Source organism: Hyla sarda, chromosome 6 (assembly GCF_029499605.1).
Source record: "Hyla sarda isolate aHylSar1 chromosome 6, aHylSar1.hap1, whole genome shotgun sequence".
Lineage (NCBI taxonomy): Eukaryota > Metazoa > Chordata > Amphibia > Anura > Hylidae > Hyla > Hyla sarda.
This window is the reverse complement of record NC_079194.1, coordinates 83,907,976-83,917,874: the sequence shown is the minus strand read 5'-3', so window position 1 is coordinate 83,917,874 and position 9,899 is coordinate 83,907,976.

Genomic DNA, 9,899 nt, shown 5'->3' with positions numbered 1-9,899 from the left:
AAGGAAATTGCCTATAGGTGACAGTTTCACGCTTTGTTCTGTTCCCCGTTGCGTATAATGGATTTTATCTTTAGGGTGCTCATTAGATATAAAGAATTACTAAATGCCAGCCTATTGTAATGTATTCAATGGAAAGCAAACTGCAGAGTGTTCACTTGAAAGGTTTAGAAGTCTGGAGTGTGACATGTCTGCCTGACATCAGGTATAAATGGCGGTGATTGACACCTAACAGCTTAAAACCTACATCACTTGTATTTAATATGGATGAGGTAATACTCTCTCAGGAGCGGTTGTCAGCCTCAACCTTCTGCATTTAAGAATTAAACAATAAAGAAAAGTCTAGTATACCATTGTGCTGCGCCCAGATCATACTGTACGATATGGCATATACAGGCTTGAGGAAGCCCCCTCATAGGAATCATTTGTCCATTTTAGGACACAGTACAGTGATCCCTCAACTTACAGTGGCCTCAACATACAATAGTTTCAACATACAATGGTCTTTTCTGGACCATTGTAAGTTGAAACCAGACTCAATATACAATGCTACAGACAGTCCAGATCTGTGAAACTTGCCAATTGCCGAGAGAACTGGCCAATCAGAATGGGCAATTTACTGGTAAAACCCCTGTATTACTGAAGTGCATGCACTGACTGGTGTCTGGTAGTGCCCCCTACAGTACAGAGAGGTATTACATGTTCTGTACTCTTTACCTGTACCAGGGTTACCTGCTCCTTTGGACACCAGGTGAGGGAGACTCCATGTTACTTTTTTAGGATGTTGCATGTGTCACGATGCCGGCTGGCAGGTAGTGGATCCTCTGTGCCAGAGAGGGATTGGCGTGGACCGTGCTAGTGGATCGGTTCTAAGTCACTACTGGTTTTCACCAGAGCCCGCCGCAAAGCGGGATGGTCTTGCTGCGGCGGTAGTGACCAGGTCGTATCCACTAGCAATGGCTCAACCTCTCTGACTGCTGAAGATAGGCGCGGTACAAGGGAGTAGACAGAAGCAAGGTCGGACGTAGCAGAAGGTCGGGGCAGGCAGCAAGGATCGTAGTCGTGGGCAACGGCAGGAGGTCTGGAACACAGGCTAGGAACACACAAGGAAACGCTTTCACTGGCACAATGGCAACAAGATCCGGCGAGGGAGTGAAGGGGAAGTGAAGTATAAATAGGGAGTGCACAGGTGAACACACTAATTGGAACCACTGCGCCAATCAGCGGCGCAGTGGCCCTTTAAATCGCAGAGACCCGGCGCGCGCGCGCCCTAGGGAGCGGGGCCGCGCGCGCCGGGACAGGACAGACGGAGAGCGAGTCAGGTACGGGAGCCGGGATGCGCATCGCGAGCGGGCGCTACCCGCATCGCGAATCGCATCCCGGCTGGAGACGGTATCGCAGCGCACCGGGTCAGTGGAGCTGCCCGGAGCGCTGCGGTAGCGAGAGAGAAGCGAGCGCTCCGGGGAGGAGCGGGGACCCGGAGCGCTCGGCGTAACAGTACCCCCCCCCTTGGGTCTCCCCCTCTTCTTAGAGCCTGAGAACCTGAGGAGCAGACTTTTGTCTAGGATGTTGTCCTCAGGTTCCCAGGATCTCTCTTCAGGTCCACAGCCCTCCCAATCCACCAAAAAGAACCTTTTTCCTCTGACCGTCTTGGAGGCCAGTATCTCTTTCACTGAGAAGACGTCAGAAGAACCGGAGACAGGAGTGGGAGAAACTAATTTGGGAGAGAAACGGTTGATGATGAGTGGTTTAAGAAGAGAGACATGAAAGGCATTAGGAATACGGAGAGAAGGAGGAAGAAGAAGTTTGTAAGAGACAGGATTAATTTGGCACAAGACTTTGAAAGGACCAAGATAGCGTGGACCCAGTTTGTAACTGGGGACACGAAAGCGGACATATTTAGCGGAGAGCCATACCTTGTCTCCGGGAGCAAAAATGGGGGGAGCTCTTCTTTTCTTATCGGCAAACTTTTTCATGCGAGATGAAGCCTGTAAAAGAGAATCTTGGGTCTCTTTCCATATGGTGGAAAGATCACGAGTCACTTCATCTACAGCGGGCAAACCAGAGGGCAAGGGAGTAGGGAGGGGGGGAAGAGGGTGACGGCCGTACACCACGAAAAATGGGGATTTGGAGGAAGATTCAGAGACTCTAAAGTTATACGAGAATTCGGCCCATGGTAGAAGATCTGCCCAATCATCCTGGCGGGAGGAAACAAAATGTCGTAAATAATCACCCAAGACCTGGTTAATTCTTTCTACTTGTCCATTGGATTGAGGATGATATGCAGAAGAAAAGTTTAATTTAATCTTGAGTTGTTTACAGAGAGCCCTCCAGAATTTAGACACGAATTGGACGCCTCTATCCGAGACTATCTGTGTGGGCAACCCGTGAAGACGAAAAATGTGTACAAAAAATTGTTTAGCCAACTGAGGCGCTGAAGGAAGACCAGGAAGAGGGATGAAATGTGCCATCTTGGAGAATCGATCAACGACCACCCAAACAACAGTGTTGCCACGGGATGGGGGTAGGTCTGTAATAAAATCCATACCAATCAGAGACCAAGGCTGTTCGGGGACAGGCAGAGGATGAAGAAAACCAGCGGGCTTCTGGCGAGGAGTCTTATCCCGGGCACAGACAGTGCAGGCTCGCACAAAGTCCACGACATCCGTCTCCAGAGTCGGCCACCAATAGAAGCGAGAGATGAGTTGCACAGATTTCTTGATGCCTGCATGACCTGCGAGATGGGAGGAGTGACCCCATTTGAGGATTCCGAGGCGTTGGCGTGGAGAGACGAAGGTCTTTCCTGGAGGAGTTTGCCTGATGGAGGCTGGAGAAGTGGAAATCAGGCAGTCAGGAGGAATGATGTGTTGCGGAGAGAGTTCAACTTCCGAGGCATCCGAGGAACGAGAGAGAGCATCGGCCCTAATGTTCTTATCGGCAGGCCGAAAGTGAATTTCAAAATTAAATCGGGCAAAGAACAGAGACCACCTGGCCTGGCGAGGATTCAGCCGTTGGGCAGACTGGAGATAGGAGAGGTTCTTGTGATCGGTGTAAATAATAACTGGAAATCTTGATCCCTCCAGCAGATGCCTCCATTCCTCAAGTGCTAATTTAATGGCTAGAAGCTCTCGATCCCCGATGGAGTAGTTCCTCTCCGCCGGAGAGAAGGTCCTAGAAAAAAAACCACAAGTAACAGCATGCCCGGAAGAATTTTTTTGTAGAAGGACCGCTCCAGCTCCTACAGAGGAGGCATCAACCTCCAATAGGAAGGGTTTAGATGGGTCAGGTCTGGAGAGCACGGGAGCCGAAGAAAAGGCAGACTTGAGCCGTTTAAAGGCGTCTTCCGCTTGAGGAGGCCAAGACTTGGGATTGGCATTTTTTTTGGTTAAAGCCACGATAGGAGCCACAACGGTAGAAAAATGTGGAATAAATTGCCTGTAATAATTGGCGAACCCCAAAAAACGTTGGATAGCACGGAGTCCGGAGGGGCGTGGCCAATCTAAGACGGCAGAGAGTTTGTCTGGATCCATTTGTAGTCCCTGGCCAGAGACCAAGTATCCTAGGAAAGGAAGAGATTGGCATTCAAACAGACATTTCTCTATCTTGGCATAAAGTTGATTGTCACGAAGTCTCTGAAGAACCATACGGACATGCTGGCGGTGTTCTTCTAGATTGGCAGAAAAAATCAGGATATCGTCCAGATATACAACAACACAGGAGTATAAGAGATCACGAAAAATTTAATTAACAAAGTCTTGGAAGACGGCAGGGGCGTTGCACAGGCCAAAGGGCATGACCAGATACTCAAAGTGTCCATCTCTAGTGTTAAATGCCGTTTTCCATTCATCCCCCTCTCTGATGCGGATGAGATTATAAGCACCTCTTAAGTCCAGTTTGGTAAAGATGTGGGCACCTTGGAGGCGATCAAAGAGTTCAGAGATGAGGGGTAGGGGGTAGCGGTTCTTTACCGTGATTTTATTAAGACCGCGGTAGTCAATGCAAGGACGTAGAGAGCCATCTTTTTTGGACACAAAGAAAAATCCGGCTCCGGCAGGAGAGGAGGATTTACGGATAAAGCCTTTTTTTAAATTTTCCTGGATGTACTCCGACATAGCAAGAGTCTCTGGGGCGGACAGAGGATAGATTCTGCCCCGGGGTGGAGTAGTGCCCGGGAGGAGGTCAATAGGACAATCATAAGGCCTGTGAGGAGGTAGAGTCTCAGCTTGTTTTTTGCAAAAAACATCCGCAAAGTCCATATAGGCCTTAGGAAGACCGGTTACAGGGGGAACCACAGAGTCACGGCAAGGGGTACTGGGAACCGGTTTTAGGCAGTCCTTGAAACAAGAGGGCCCCCAACTCTTGATCTCCCCAGTGGACCAATCCAGGGTTGGGGAATGGAGTTGAAGCCAGGGTAGTCCAAGGAGGATTTCGGAAGTGCAATTGGGGAGGACCAAAAATTCAATCTTCTCGTGATGAGGTCCGATGCACATTAGAAGGGGCTCCGTGCGGAAACGTATGGTACAGTCCAATCTTTCATTGTTTACACAATTGATGTAGAGGGGTCTGGCGAGACTGGTCACTGGGATGTTGAACCTGTTGACGAGAGAGGCCAAAATAAAATTTCCTGCAGATCCGGAATCCAAGAAGGCCATAGTAGAGAAGGAGAAGGCAGAGGCAGATATCCGCACAGGCACAGTAAGACGTGGAGAAGCAGAGTAGACATCAAGGACTGTCTCACCTTTGTGCGGAGTCAGCGTACGTCTTTCCAGGCGGGGAGGACGGATAGGACAATCCTTCAGGAAGTGTTCGGTACTGGCACAGTACAGGCAGAGATTCTCCATGCGGCGTCGTGTCCTCTCTTGAGGTGTCAGGCGAGACCGGTCGACCTGCATAGCCTCCACGGCGGGAGGCACAGGAACGGATTGCAGGGGACCAGAGGAGAGAGGAGCCGGGGAGAAAAAACGCCTTGTGCGAACAAAGTCCATATCCTGGCGGAGCTCCTGACGCCTTTCGGAAAAACGCATGTCAATGCGAGTGGCAAGATGGATGAGTTCATGTAGGTTAGCAGGGATTTCTCGTGCGGCCAGAACATCTTTAATGTTGCTGGATAGGCCTTTTTTAAAGGTCGCGCAGAGGGCCTCATTATTCCAGGATAATTCTGAAGCAAGAGTACGGAATTGTACGGCGTACTCGCCAACGGAAGAATTACCCTGGACCAGGTTCAACAGGGCAGTCTCAGCAGAAGAGGCTCGGGCAGGTTCCTCAAAGACACTTCGAATTTCCGAGAAGAAGGAGTGTATAGAGGCAGTGACGGGGTCATTGCGGTCCCAGAGCGGTGTGGCCCAAGACAGAGCTTTTCCAGACAGAAGGCTGACTACGAAAGCCACCTTAGACCTTTCAGTAGGAAACTGGTCCGACATCATCTCCAAGTGCAGGGAACATTGGGAAAGAAAGCCACGGCAGAATTTAGAGTCCCCATCAAATTTATCCGGCAAGGATAGTCGTAGACCAGAAGCGGCCACTCGCTGCGGAGGAGGTGCAGGAGCTGGCGGAGGAGATGATTGCTGAAGCTGTGGTAGTAGCTGCTGTAGCATCACGGTCAGTTGAGACAGCTGTTGGCCTTGTTGCGCAATCTGTTGTGACTGCTGGGCGACCACCGTGGTGAGGTCGACGACAACTGGCAGAGGAACTTCAGCGGGATCCATGGCCGGATCTACTGTCACGATGCCGGCTGGCAGGTAGTGGATCCTCTGTGCCAGAGAGGGATTGGCGTGGACCGTGCTAGTGGATCGGTTCTAAGTCACTACTGGTTTTCACCAGAGCCCGCCGCAAAGCGGGATGGTCTTGCTGCGGCGGTAGTGACCAGGTCGTATCCACTAGCAACGGCTCAACCTCTCTGACTGCTGAAGATAGGCGCGGTACAAGGGAGTAGACAGAAGCAAGGTCGGACGTAGCAGAAGGTCGGGGCAGGCAGCAAGGATCGTAGTCGGGGGCAACGGCAGGAGGTCTGGAACACAGGCTAGGAACACACAAGGAAACGCTTTCACTGGCACAATGGCAACAAGATCCGGCGAGGGAGTGAAGGGGAAGTGAAGTATAAATAGGGAGTGCACAGGTGAACACACTAATTGGAACCACTGCGCCAATCAGCGGCGCAGTGGCCCTTTAAATCGCAGAGACCCGGCGCGCGCGCGCCCTAGGGAGCGGGGCCGCGCGCGCCGGGACAGGACAGACGGAGAGCGAGTCAGGTACGGGAGCCGGGATGCGCATCGCGAGCGGGCGCTACCCGCATCGCGAATCGCATCCCGGCTGGAGACGGTATCGCAGCGCACCGGGTCAGTGGAGCTGCCCGGAGCGCTGCGGTAGCGAGAGAGAAGCGAGCGCTCCGGGGAGGAGCGGGGACCCGGAGCGCTCGGCGTAACAGCATGTACTGTACAGGACCCCGAAGAAGCTCCTGTCCTCTACATAGACCAGTGTTTCTCAGCTGTTGCAAAACTACAACTCTCAGCATGCCCGGACAGTCTTTGGCTGTCCGGGCATGCTGGGAGTTGTAGTTTTGCAACAGCTGGAGGCTCCCTGATTGGAAATCACTGACACAGACAGTGATTTACAGCTCCCAGCAGATCTTTCTTACTTTTATATGTAAGTAATTTGCTTTATCTATATTAGTTATCTACTTATTTTTCTTTAATACTCACTTTTTTCCTATTTTTGGATGACATTTTGGGGCTTTGGAACCAATTACCAGGTTTCCATAGAGTTCTGGTCTCAACATACAATGGTTTCAATACAATGGTCGTCTCAGAACCAATTAATATTGTAACTTGAGGGACCACTGTATAAGAATGGAGGAGGCCCTGACAATCTGACCACAAGGGGTTAGCATGCTTGGAGCTCCTGAATCATGAGAACATCCTTTTAGGCTAAGTTCACTCTTCAGAATTCCCGTCCAAAAATGAAAATTTAGAAAATTTAGCATTGTTCTAACTTTGAATCTCTCTGCTTGTAAGGAAAATGGATATTCCAAATAAATTATATATTTATTCACATATACAATATGTGTACTTTATGTTGGCATCATAAAGTTGACATGTTTTTACTTTTGACAGTTGTTGGGAGTAGTAGTACCTGCAGTTAAGGACAGATTACAGCGGGTATCACTCCTGACACCCGATGCGATCGTCCATAATATAGCAGAGATGTGGAGCGGATCTATACAGCACTCGCATCTCTGCACTATACTCTGGCCAGTGATATGAATAGAACATCATTCATTCATATTTCCTGCTGAGAGCTGTGATTGGCTGCAACCATTCGGGCAATCGCCACTGTGGGCAGAAAATATGAATGAGTGATGTTCTATTCACATCACTGGCCGGAGTACAGAGCAGAGATGTGAGCGCTGTATAGAGCAGCTCCACATCTCAACTATATTATGGACGATCGCATCGGGTGTAAGGACTGACACCAGGGGCGATATGTCTATTAGTACAGGTACTACTACTCCCATCATGGAACAGTGTGTTCCATGCTGGGAGTAGTAGTACTACCTAAAAAATTTAAAAAGAAAGAAAAAGTGAAACACACACACTTTGTTAAAAATTAATTAAAATTTCATTATAAAAAATAAAACTTTCATTAAATAATTTTTTTTTCATCACTACTGCATCTTTTTTTTTTTTTTTGGGTACCCAACAAGAAACGCCAAAGGGGCCAAAAATGCTATTTCCATTCAAATGCAAAAAACGCCAGAAAAAAAACACAAGAAAAAAACGCCAAACACAGGAAAATTATGTGCCATTTTTTTCTTGCATTTATGTGGGCCACAAAAAAACCAAGTAGAAACCTAGGCAAAGTCAGGGGCCCAGAGATAAAAACTGCATGATTTGCCCATAACCCTCAGCTCAGCTTTTATATTCTAACAAGCTCTGGTAAAATGAAAGCTGGACTGTGATTGGTTGTTATGAGCAAACCTGTAACAACCATTATGGTTTCAGATGGATTGATAAATCTGGACCAGTGTGTCCCAATGTTAGCTAAAGGTAAATAGTCAAATATAAACCGCTATACCTGGCATTTTTTCCTCACTTGGAGTCAGTGGGGGAGAAAATCAAAACCTGTGTAGAGAGAGCGGTACAGTTGCCCGTAGCAACCAGTCAGATCGCTTCTTTCATTTTTAAAGAGGCCTGTGAAAAATAAAAGCAGCAATCTGATTGGTTTCTATGGGCAATTGCACCGCTCTCTACACAGGTTTTGGTAAATCTCCCCCTATGTGTGTTTTCGTGTTGTTTTTCCCACAACAAAGCATGCTGTAGCTGTCACATTTTTTTCACGCAGTCTGTGGCGTTTCTCTCTCACAGATTTATGTCCCAGATTAAGAAAACCACCTGCAAACGTTTTCTGTGGCTTTTTTTTCCACATTTTTTGATAGACATCCTTGATCCACACTGCAGTTTGTTATAGCTTGACCCCCCAAAATGTGCAGCGAAAATGATGCTCAGAAACATATTGCAGTCTATATAGATGGCACATCTCTTAATAGACGTAGCGGCGGCATGTTCTGGCCAAAAGTTTCCCCGCCATCTGAACAAAACCTTAGACTGGATTTCCATTGTTTTTTTTTGTTTTTCAGGCCAAAATATTCCACATCCACCACATTGTTTTTTTTTTTTTTTTGTTAACACACAGGAAGTTAATAGGGAAATATTTAATGCCAAACTCACTTGGCTTTTTTCCTTTTTGCATTTTTTTTTGCATTCTTCATTTGCGTTTTTTTTCTCAGTGGCAGTTTTTGAAAATTAGAAAATGCTGAGACTATGAGTTTTTTTTTTTTAGGAAATCCTGCCATTTTATTATTCGCCATTTTACCCAAAAATCCACGGCGAAACGGAAAAAAAAATAATTGTGTGTCAAAATTGAAGAAAAAATGCAATTTTGTAATTTTTGGGGGCTTCCGTTTCTACGCAGTGCATTTTCCGGTAAAAATGACACCTTATCTTTATTCTGTAGGTCCATACGGTTAAAATGATTCCCTACTTATATAGGTTTGATTTTGTCGTACTTCTGGAAAAAATCATAACTACATGCAGGAAAATTTATACGTTTAAAAATGTCATCTTCTGACCCCTATAACATTTTTATTTTTCCGCATATGGGGATGTATGAGGGCTCAGCGCGTGACCCCGAGTTCTATGGCGGGAGCCCGCTCATGACGTATGCAAATGTCATGTAGTGGGAAGAGGTTAAGGGTAGGGTCGAATGGAACGGATATTTTATGCTGCGGATCTGCCGGTGACCAGACCCAGAGTGTGCCTCCAGCTGTTGACACCAGCCCAGCCCCCACCGCCCCGCACCCTGGCCTGCCCACAGCGCCAATCTGCCGCTCCGTGCAGCCACACAGGGGCCTGGGAGTCGCTGAGTGCACTGACAGTGCAATATCTGAGTACACTGCGCATGCACACGGCGACTTGCTGGCCCGTGTGGCTGCTCAGAGTGCCGGATTGCCGCTCCGAGCAGGCCAGGGGGCGGGGCACACTATGGGTTACATTATTATTTTGTACTGCAGAGCTCACTGTATACTAAATGACCTAACATGGCATCAAATCTTCAGCTTTAAATCGTGCACATCAAATTTGTGCAGGGTACCGTACATGTGTATATTGGCTTGGGGAGGAATAAAGACAGCACAAAAAAAATGCAATGTGGGTTTAACTTGGGCATTTTTTCTTTCTGGCATCACATAAATCACACGATGAAGCAATCACGTGACTTGAAAAAAAAAGACCACAGGGGAAATCCCCCAAAGAAAAGACGTTGAAAACCCCCTCCCCCCCCCCCCCCCCCAGAAAAAAATAAAAATAAACTTAATCTCGGGAGTGCGAATTGGGAGGCCAAATAATTCG